At 44.6% G+C, this 11,239-nt stretch overlaps 1 long non-coding RNA gene across 1 annotated transcript; it reads left to right on the top strand.

Annotated features, from left to right (window-relative positions):
• The first annotated feature begins 708 nt into the window (after positions 1 to 708).
• LOC130357654 (uncharacterized) lies at positions 709 to 2,943 on the top strand. The gene is made up of 3 exons (XR_008889211.1): positions 709 to 868; positions 1,401 to 1,587; positions 2,859 to 2,943. It is a non-coding gene; the product is annotated as an uncharacterized LOC130357654 (long non-coding RNA).
• Positions 2,944 to 11,239: the final 8,296 nt, after the last annotated feature.

The raw sequence follows: 11,239 nt of genomic DNA, 5'->3' as shown, positions 1-11,239 counted from the left end.
AGAAGGCGTGGGACAGAAGGACTAGGCAGAGACAAGGTCAGACATAGCAGAAGGTCGGGGCAGGCGGCAAGGTTCGTAGTCAATGTGGATAGCAGAAGATCTGGAAACACAGGCTTTGGACAACACTAAACACTTTCACTGGCACAAGGCAACAAGATCCGGCAAGGAAGTGCAGGGGAAGAGAGGTATTATAGCCAGAGAGCAGGTGGAAGCTAATAAGGCTAATTGGGCTAATTGGGCCAGGCACCAATCATTGGTGCACTGGCCCTTTAAATCTCAGTTAGCTGGCGCGCGCGCGCCCTAAGGAGCGGAGTCGCGCGCGCCAGGACATGACAGCCGGGGGCCGGGACAGGTAAGTCACTTGGGATGCGATTCGCGAGCGGGCGCGTCCCGCTATGTGAATCGCATCCCCGCCGGCAATGTCAGTGCAGCGCTCCCGGTCAGCGGGTCTGACCGGGGCACTGCAGAGAGAGGAACGCCGCGAGCGCTCCGGGGAGGAGCAGGGACCCGGAGCGCTCAGCGTAACAGGTATATTCTTGCTGAAGATGATAATCTCAAAAGGGGAGATTTATTAATACCTGTGCAAAGGAAAAGTTGCCCAGTTGCCCATAGCAACCAATCAGATCGCTTCTTTCATTTTGTAGAGGCCTTGTTAAAAATGAAAGAAGGAAGCAAATTGGTTGCTATGGGCAACTGGGCAACTTTTCCTCTGGACAGGTTTTGATAAATCTCCCCTATAGAGTGTACCAATAATAAACCTTTGATTACTCATAAAAGAAATATTACTATTAAGGGGTTTATTGACAAGCAACAAAGAAAAACGAAAAAAGCAACAAATCTAGCTGGTTGACAGAGTTCAGACTAGAAGGTAATCACGCTTGCGGCTCCTGTTCTTTCTGTAAATTTAATTCTAAGCATAAAGAGATCACATTAGCAGGACAAACAATTAAAATAAACCAATTTATAACTTGCTGTACCCCCTATACTGTGCATGCTCTTACATGTAGATGTAATCGTTTCTACATAGGTAAAACTATTAGACCCTTGTTCCATCGTATTCATGAGCACGTTCGCTCCTTGAGGACGGGAATAGGGTCTAAGCGTTTTATTCAGCATATGGTCGAAGTACATAATAGTGATCCGGCTTGCTTCCAATTTACTGCATTAGAAAAGGTGGAGTGTATTCACACTGGAGGAGATCGCAATGCGATACTCCTCAAAAAGGAAGCAAGATGGATATTAAGACTAGAGGCCATGGGGCCTGCTGGTCTTAATGACCGGACGGAACTGAGTGTACTATTATAAGTATTTTTGCATATTTTCCTTTTGTATTGCATGTTTGTTTTTAAGTGTTTTTAATCACTATCTATGCACTAATTAAATGTTTACTGTTGCCATAGAGACACCTTACCTGGCGCTATATACATGCCGTCTGATGTCATGACACTAGGCCTGTTGAAGCGCTCCAGCGCGAAATGGTACTATTGCCTGTTTGAGTTCACCTGCTGAACCCGTCCGTCCTGTCTTTGTCTGTCCACACTGCTCATTTTTGCTATGAATAAATGTATGTGATTCATCAGATCCTGGGTGAGTGCCATCTACTTTCTTATATCTTCAATGAAGTTTTCCTTTAATTTATGATACTCCACAGCTCACTTGCAGTCTATAAAGTCTTTAGCTAGAGGGAGAGGTGAGTTTCTGGATCACTACTACAATTTTATTTACAGTATCTATTTTTTTAATCTTTCCTTTTAAAAATTTAAAATACATTTAGGTAAAGAACCATACAAATCGCTGGTGTACTGTACAATGTATACCTCCTGCCCAATCTGAGCTGTACCTGCTGCTGTTTTGCTCTGGGACTACTCAGCCCCACTAGGAGCATGGACTCCTGTCAGTATAGTGGAGTCTGGGCTTCGGTACAGTATACAATGATGCTCCATGCAGAACTATATACTGTATGGCCGTCTGAGGTAAGTAGTGATGCTTTGCATGACTATTTACCTCTGTAGATGCTGGCACTTTTCGTTTTTGTGGCAAAACATGTCAGCATGCTGAGATTTTGGGAAATGTCCAGTGATCCAAAATCGCAGCCAAAGCAGGAAAAGAACAAAAACAAACCCAGAAAACTTACAAAGTAGGTTTGGTGTTTAATAATTCCCTACTGACTTCCTTCCAACATCTGGCCGCAGTGTGTTTGCTATGGGAAAAGGCTGTGTGGCAATTGTGCCATTTTTTGCCCCCCAAAAATCTTAGAAAAAGAAAAAGAAAAAAAAAAAAAAAAAGAAAGAGAAGGAAAGAAAGAAAGAAAAATGAAATAAAGAAAGAAAAAACAGAAAGAAAAAAAAAAGAAACAGAAGAAAAAAAACTAAATAAATAATCAAATAGAAAATGAGCGTCACTGTGTAACTGTAGTCAGGGGTTAAAATGAAGATATTGAAACCAGACTCTCCATCTGGGATGTACTGCTATGGCTTGGCCAGAGTAGATCCTCAGAACAAGGAGCAGTAGAACATTAAAGTTGACATTGGCGGTAGTTTAGCTGCTGTCCTGTGCCCTCTCCAAGATCCATGCCAGGATTCAGGCTCATGCTCTTATGATGTCCCCTGATGTCCTCCTTCTCAGCCCTCCTGCTGGACTTCAAGGGCTTGACTTTTCACAAGTACTGGCAGCCACTGCTTACTGCCTTAAAGTGGCCACAGTGCTACCTGCCACTTAGTAACATTAAGCAGCATGGGCCGTGGCCATTTTATGAACAGTGACCAGCGGTTGCTGTGGCACAATAGATACAAAATTTTTTATTTTGTCCCGTTTGTTTAAAATACAAGGCAATATCTAATAAATTTTTTTTTTAAAAGGACTTTCTTAAAATAAAAAAAATAAAAAAAGGAACTGTCATGTCCAGAAGGGGACATATGGTCAGCCTAAGCCGGACAGTGTTTGCATTTATATAAGAGTTCCTGTGGAAACATTAACAGAATGCATCAAAGCTTAATGAAAATGACCCCGTCGTGTGCAATAGACATTTAAAAGCCCTTTTTTTTCTTTGTATCTTTTTTTCTATGCCGAAATTTAATCTCTTGAATTTCCAGGCCCAAAGGCTGAGCTGCACTACTGAGAGATTCAGATAACAACATGTTTCCTTCTGATTATGTAAGATGCAGCAGTGCTCAAAGAGACTTTTTGTGGATTTGGATCACCAAATACAGAAATCTTCTATCTGTTTATACGGGGGCATAAATATATTTGTTAATTCGAATCCACAGAAGGCCTCCATGACAATATTGTACAACCAGAGCCGGATCATCATTCGCGCTTATGAGCGGGCCCCGTGCCCGCAGGGGGGCCCTCGTCACATTCGGGACATCCCTGTGTCCCAAAAAATCTTTTCAGGACACAAGGATGTCCCTGTTACCTCTCTGCGGCCCCGCGTTAACTTTAAAAATGCAGGGGCCGCTGGGAGGTAGCGCACAGAGGGACGTCACTGACGTCCCGTGCGTCCGCTCATAGAAGAGCAGAGGGGAGCAGAGCAGTGAGGACGGCATGCGCATGGTAAGTCACCACTGACCAGCACGTCATCTTCAGCGTTCCAACCACCGCTCCTCTCCGGTCCCGGGACCTACTACTATGGCCCATAGGCCCTAGCAGTAGATCGTGACCCCGGACCGGAGGAGTGGTGGTCAGAACACTGGGGCAGTAAACAGGCATACAGCCTAATGTGGGGAACTATACTGCACCTAATGTGGGGAACTATACTGCACCTAATGTGGGGGGAACTATACAGCACCTAATGTGGGGAACTATACTGCACCTAATGTGGGGGAACTGTACTGAACCTACTGTGGGGAACTATACTGCACCTAACGTGGGGGAACTGTACTGCACCTAATGTGGGGGATTTTTACTGCACCTAATGTGGGGAACTGTACTGCACCTAATGTGGGGAACTATACTGCACCTAATGGGGGGAAATATACTGGGCCAAATGTGGGGGAATTTTACTGCAACTAATGTGGGGAACTATACTGTACCTAATGTGGGGGAACTATACAGCACCTAATGTGGGGGACTATACTGCACCTAATGTGGGGAACTGTACTGCACATAATGTGGGGGAACTATACTGCAACTAATGTGGGGAACTATACTGCACCTAATGGGGGAGAACTATGCTGCACCTAATGTGGGGAACTGTACTGCACCTAATGTGGGGAACTATACTGCACCTAATGGGGGGAAGTATACTGCACCTAATGTGGGGGAACTGTACTACACCTAATGTGGGGGAGCTGTACTGCACCTAATGTGGGGAACTGTACTGCACCTAATTTGGGGAAACTATACTGCACCTAATGTGAGGAACTATACTGCACCTAATGTGGGGGAACTGGACTGCACCTAATGTGGGGAACTGTACTGAACCTAATGTGGGGAACTGTACTGCACCTAATGTGAGAGAACTATACTGCACCTAATGTGGGGGAACTGTACTGCACCTAATGTGAGGAACTATACTGCACCTAATGTGGGGAACTGGACTGAACCTAATGTTGGGAACTGTACTGCACCTAATGTGGGAGAACTATACTGCACCTAATGTGGGGGAACTGTACTGCACCTAGTGTGGGGGAACTGTACTGCACCTAATGTGGGGGAACTGTACTGCACCTAATGTGAGGGAACTGTACTGCACCTAATGTGGGGAACTGTACTGCACCTAATGTGGGGAAACTATACTGCACCTAATGTGGGGGAACTATACTGCACCTAATATGGGGAACTGTACTGCACCTAATGTGAGGGAACTGGACTGCACCTAATGTGGGAGAACTATACTGCACCTAATGTGGGGGAACTGTACTCCACCTAATGTGGGGGAACTGTACTGCATCTAATGTGGGGGAACTGTACTGCACCTAATGTGAGGGAACTGTACTGCACCTAATGTGGGGAACTGTACTGCACCTAATGTGGGGAAACTATACTGCACTTAATGTGGGGGAACTATACTGCACCTAATATGGGGAACTGTACTGCACCTAATGTGGGGGAACTGTACTGCACCTAATGTGGGGGAACTGTACTGCATCTAATGTGGGGGAACTGTACTGCACCTAATGTGAGGGAACTGTACTGCACCTAATGTGGGGAACTGTACTGCACCTAATGTGGGGAAACTATACTGCACTAAATGTGGGGGAACTATACTGCACCTAATATGGGGAACTGTACTGCACCTAATGTGGGGGAACTGTACTGCACCTAATGTGGGGGAACTGTACTGCATCTAATATGGGGGAACTGTACTGCACCTAATGTGAGGGAACTGTACTGCACCTAATGTGGGGAACTGTACTGCACCTAATGTGGGGAAACTATACTGCACTTAATGTGGGGGAACTATACTGCACCTAATATGGGGAACTGTACTGCACCTAATGTGGAGGAACTGTACTGCACATAATTTGGGGATTTATAATGCACCTAATGTGGGGAACTGTACTGCAACTAATGTGGGGGAACTATACAGCACCTAATGTGGGGAACTATACTGCACCTAATGGGGGGAACTGTACTGCACCGCTAATGTGGGGGAACTGTACTGCACACCTAATGTGCGGGGACTTATACTGCACCTAATGTGGGGAACTATAGTGCACCTAATGTGGGGGAAATACAACCTAATGCGGGGGAACTATACTGCCAACTTAATGTGGGGGAACTATACTTCACTTAATGTGGGGGAACTGTCAGGGGGGGGGGGGGGGGTGGGGAGTTCTCCGTCTTCCAGGCAGCCTAAATCTGGCCCTGTGTACAACTGTTGTTATCAGAATCTGTCAGTCACTTCAGTCTTTTGGCCTGCAACTTCAAGCAGTCATAGCATCACAGCAAGTTTATTTACCTAAGAAATGCTTAGACAATGTAAGAAATGTGAGATCAATATATATATATATATATATATATATATATATATATATAGTTGCAATAATTTTTATATGTAAGTTTGACATCAGGGGCTGAGGAATATATTATTGCAGCAGTTCTGTCTGGCAGTAGGGCAAATTTGCAAACATCTATGACACAGTGGCATCAAAACCAATCCATATTGCCGTTGCTCCCCATCATGAGAACGACCGATAAAGTCAGAAAAAAAAAAAGAGAGAGACTTTGGAGGCCGTTCTCGATGGGGAGCAACGGCAGTGTGTAAGGGGCCGTAGACAAATGTTGACCATATAATGCATGCGGTGGCCTCCCAACTAAACCCTGATGACTGATTTTGACTTCATGACACTTATGTTCTCAGGGACCTAAGCTACTACCAGAGCTGTATGACAATGGCTTACCCATCTCTGTTTCACTTTGTTTTCATGCGTTTTGATGGACGCAGGACAATAGCTGTTGGCCGACAGCTTTTTATTGTCGATGGCTACTTTTATTAAAGGCAAAAAAGTAAGAAATGGTGCATATTTAAGGGCTGCGCAATGTGAAGAGTTTATGAACAGTATGAGTTGTTAAGTGCAGTGGATTAAAAGTTCTGCCTCCCTGTATCCTTATTGCTACAACCCTGCTGTGCGCAATGGAGGCAGGGAGCCAGCTTGCCGAACTCCCCTGCCTTCTCTATACAACAGGTCCTCAAGCACCCCCAACACATCATGTTTTCATGATTTCCTTAGTCTTTCACAGGTGATATAATTATGGTTAATGCATTAGGCATCACCACAGTTATATAACCTGTGAAAGACTAAGGAAATCCAGAAAACATGAACTGTTGGGGGTACTTGGGGAGCACACTTGAGAAACACTGCTCTATACACAGCGCTAAGCCTGTCCATCTGATTGATATTCCAATTTCTTTAATCTCATGCCATAGTGACGTGAGAGCCTGCATACACATGAGTGCTCTGCTTTTGTATCAGAGTGCAGATGCCGCTTCCATGTAGGCTCCCACGTCACTAGGACGTGAGAGTGAAGAAATTAAAATATTCATCAGATGGACGAGCATAACTCTGTGTAAAGAGGAGGCAGGGGAGCTCGACAAGCTGGCTTCCCGTCTCCATTGCGCACAGCAGCGATGTAGCAATGATACTGGGAGCCAGAACTTTTAATCCACCGTATCAATTTAGGTAATTGACCCTGCTCTGTAATGTTCATCCACACTTTAATCCAGTGTATTGGGTTTAATACAGATGAACAGTCTCTCAGTTTCCCTTTAAGCAGGTTCAGTAGCCACCACTGAGTAGTTTCCGTATTTTCAAGAGATGTTTCTAAGTGAAAGTCGACACAAGAATGCCAAACTAAAACAGTATACAGTCAAGTTCCTGCTCTTCAGGTAGCCTAAACATTTTTGTAAAGGGACTGTGTGATATTGTAATTCTATTAATGTCATTGCCATTTTGTTTTTAAATCAATTATTGTGACGTTAAAGGAAGGTTGTACAGTGTATCTGAAGCATGTAAATAAATGTAAAAGTACATTCTCTCTGTCCCTATGTATTTCTCTCGCACTATGTCTGTCTCACACTCTTTAGCTTGTTCAATCTTTAAAAATTTAGAAATAAGAGGTAATATAATGAAGGTTTGGGCAATTGGGAAAGTTACTATATTTTCTATGTATAGTGATCTTTTATGTGAATGGGCTCCTGTAGAGTTAGTATTGTTAGAACACGATCGCACTTATTAGCAGCACTGACACGTTCCACTTCACACTCCTCTTCGTTTACTGTTATTTGGGTGATTAACAAGTTTTATACATTGGCACAAACTGAAAAACAGGATTTTGGGTGCACTTTTGTAAAGCTTTAAAGCTCTTGAATGGCCTATTACAATCAGGTGACAGCTGTATTAGGATACGTTAAATATACATCCGCTCACCCAGCTCCCAAACCATTCATGGTGAATAAATGAAGTCTCAGCTAACAGGATTTTTGTATTATGCAAAGTTAATGAGATCCACTTTAAAGGCAAACTACATGCGTAACAATAAGTGGACTGTATTAGGTTTTATTACATGTTTAGTCCTCCAGTTGACATGGTTGATGTGCACAGTTGCAGTCACCAAAACAGAACTCAAAAAAGTAGAAATTGCCATCTCGTACCCAAGATTCTTAAAAGAAAAATGTAACACAGCTACAGTATTTACTGTATGTTGTGATAATGTGGCAAGAAAAGGGTGTATTTCCTTTGCTCACCCTGGAGAAACCTCCACATGGGGCCTAGTTAATGAAGCAGCAGAGAGGGGAGGTGTTTATAAGGTGTATCATAGTCTTTTAACCTGAAGAAGGAGTTGTTCAGACCTGAAAGCGCTTGTTATGGACTAATAAATGTAGCTTTTTTTACTCTACATGACTGACTAGTGCATTCATAGCACTTAAGGGGACTTATTGCGCAACTGGAGCCCTTTTTTTTTTTTTTACTTTTTCCTTGTTTATAAGGATGATATTCAGTGTAATCTGGGCTCTCCCTTGGAAACAGTAAGCCGGTGTAAGGGAGAGACACTGGCCCTGCTGAGGGAAGCACACAGCTGGAGCTTTGAGTGGCCCAAGTGAAGTGTGAACTGTGAGTAATCAGGTTGCAGGCGTCATATGTCGGTGAGGGTAGCTCACCAGTTACTAGGGCATGCTGAGAGTTGTAGTCAGTGACCAGACGGTCTAGAACTTTATTTTTTTCCTGTGTTATGTTTTGTTTTTGCCTGCAACCTGTATAAATAAAGCTGGCGAGGTGCCAGACTCGTATCCTAAACTGTTGTCTGCCGAATTATTGCAAAGAAATGTGTCCCGAGGCAGTGACCAAGACGATCCCAGAGCTATCCCGAAGGACGGTTCCGTACATTTGGTGGAGGATGCGGGCATCATGTTGCCAAGGGCAATCAATGGACAAGTTGCAGACAAGCCGTTGCTAGGAGCAACCCCCTGCATGTTGCAAGTCGGATGGGCTCAGCAGAGGAGTACAAGCACAGGACTAAGTCTGTGGTGAAGTTGTTGCTAGGGTCAACAGATCATATCAAGCAAGTGGGCGCTCTTTCTCAAGTAAGGAGACAGGTGGATGGGCCACCTGCAGAGTGCAAAGGAAGTTGTGTTGGCAAGCGGCTGACATTTTGGCAGAGGACGGTGCTGTGTTGGCAAGGTTTGAAGTGTTGCAAGATGGATGTCCTGATAAGTGCTTGGTTGCAGACTGCTGCAGTGCAAGAGGAAGCAACCTTTGCAGAGTTTGAAAGGATGGCTACGCATGAGGGATGGCCCAAAACACACTGGGGAAACTTGGTGTTTGGATTCCTTGGTGGAGAGGCCCAAAAGGTTTATTCTGAACGGAATTCAAAGATCTTACGGGACTATGAGAAAGTCAAGACAGAGATCCTGACTAAAGTGGGAGTAACCCAAGCTGCAAGACTACAGTGTGCACTGCAGCCTAACAGTGATGCTGGATTTAAAGTTGCAGAGCTACTTAAAGAGCAAGTGGAGCAACGTTCTGCAGTGGAGAAGCTTATGAGAGGTGTCCAGTGCCAGCCCCTGACTGACTGGACGGCAAGAGATTCTAGTAAGACTGTTCCAGGGGTTATGGGGGCCATATTTAGAGACTATGAGACTGTACATAAGAATGATGGGACTGTGCATAAAAATGCTGAGTCTAAGGGTGGTGCTTTCCTAGTTGACTGTGTAAACCTTGTTCAAGGTGGTTCCAACCTATGTCCAGTTGTAAAATCATGGACCCCTCATGAAGACTGATGAGACTGTTCACGCTCTGCAGATCGGATTAAAAAAATCTGGTGAACAGAAAATGTTGAATGGAGGACTAGGAGAAAATTTTACAAAATACACTTTGCCTGAGTTAAGTCATAGTGCTATGAACTGTCCTGTACATTTTGAACATGTGCAATCTGATAATGTTTTTGTTGAAAAAATTATGTTGATGTGTTCAGATGTAAAGAGTACTGTTGCCACCTCTGACAGGACAAAAGAAAACCTGTGTGAGCTGGCAATAGATGGTAAAAAAATGATGGTTTTGTTAGAACCTAGCTGTGTAATAAGTCTGGTAAAGACCAGCCACAGAAAGCCAGACCTTGCTATAGTGTCTATGCAAGCTGGTATTCGGGGTTATAAAACGGTTAATGTATATATTTGTACTCCCTATGGTACTATAGGTCACAAGGTTGAAGTAGAGCCATCCTTGGAGTATGATGTAGTACTTGGGAAGGATTTTAAATTTTTTCAACAGTTGTGGGAAGATTGTCAGGAGACTAGAGCAGGAACACCTGATAGGTTCACGACACTTGAATTGCACCACACAGCAGTTGAAAGTAACTCAGCAGAGGCTGAGGACGGGTAGTGTCAGCAGATCCTAGGTATATGTAAGATGGGAGTGTGCTAGACCACTAGGGGAGCTGAAGAATAGTCTGCGAATCAAGTTGAAGAGGTGACTGGAAAAGAAGCTAAGGAGATGTCTGTGGAAAAGCCAATACTACAGAAGAGAGTACAGGTGGAGCTAAGTGCTGCGCTTACGGTCACAGACAGAATCCTAAGTGAAGGAGATGTGGCGTCTGGACCAGAGAGGGGTCGTAACCAGGAAGGTCGACCAGATATTGTTGCAGACCCAGGAGCCCTGGTCGTTTCTGCCAGGCCACGGAGAGACTGTGTCAAGGCGAAAGAAAAGTCTGCCAAGGAGCCGAGAGACAGTTCAGGAAAACTGTTCGGGAATCACCTGGAGACCCAAGTGGCCGCAACACCGAAAAAGGGGGAGACTTCACCTAGAGATGGAGAAGAGTCGGGTCAAGTGTCTGACAGAGGACATGAGAATGTCTCAAGGTCTAACAGCGAGAGTGAGGAGACCACTGTGAGTAAAAAGTCTCAGAAACGACGAGCTGGCCTTGGGAAGAAACTGGAGCAGATCCAGAATCTGGAAGAAACCCTGCAGATGGTTTCTGTGAAGTTGACGTAAAAAGAAGAAGAGGAACAGCGCTTGACAGAGGAGAGGGACAAAATGCTTGCAGATTTTATGAAAGAGCAGGAAGTGAAACTTCAACTGGGAAAAGTCATGGAGCACCACACAAGTAAGTTTGTGGCTCTGCAGGAATAACTGTCCCCCTTCCAGAGTCTGGTGACCAGCAAGAAGAGTGTAGTGGAGAGTCTGGCCAAGCAGATCTCCTTCCAGGTGGAAGAACTGAGTGTTTTGCATTGTGCATATCAAGCTCTATGGTCTGACCACAAGGCTAGGCTGGTAGCCATGGAAGAGCTGGAGAGAGAGAA

Source organism: Hyla sarda, chromosome 2 (assembly GCF_029499605.1).
Source record: "Hyla sarda isolate aHylSar1 chromosome 2, aHylSar1.hap1, whole genome shotgun sequence".
NCBI classification, from domain to species: Eukaryota; Metazoa; Chordata; class Amphibia; order Anura; family Hylidae; genus Hyla; species Hyla sarda.
This window is presented reverse-complemented; position numbering and strand designations above follow the sequence as displayed.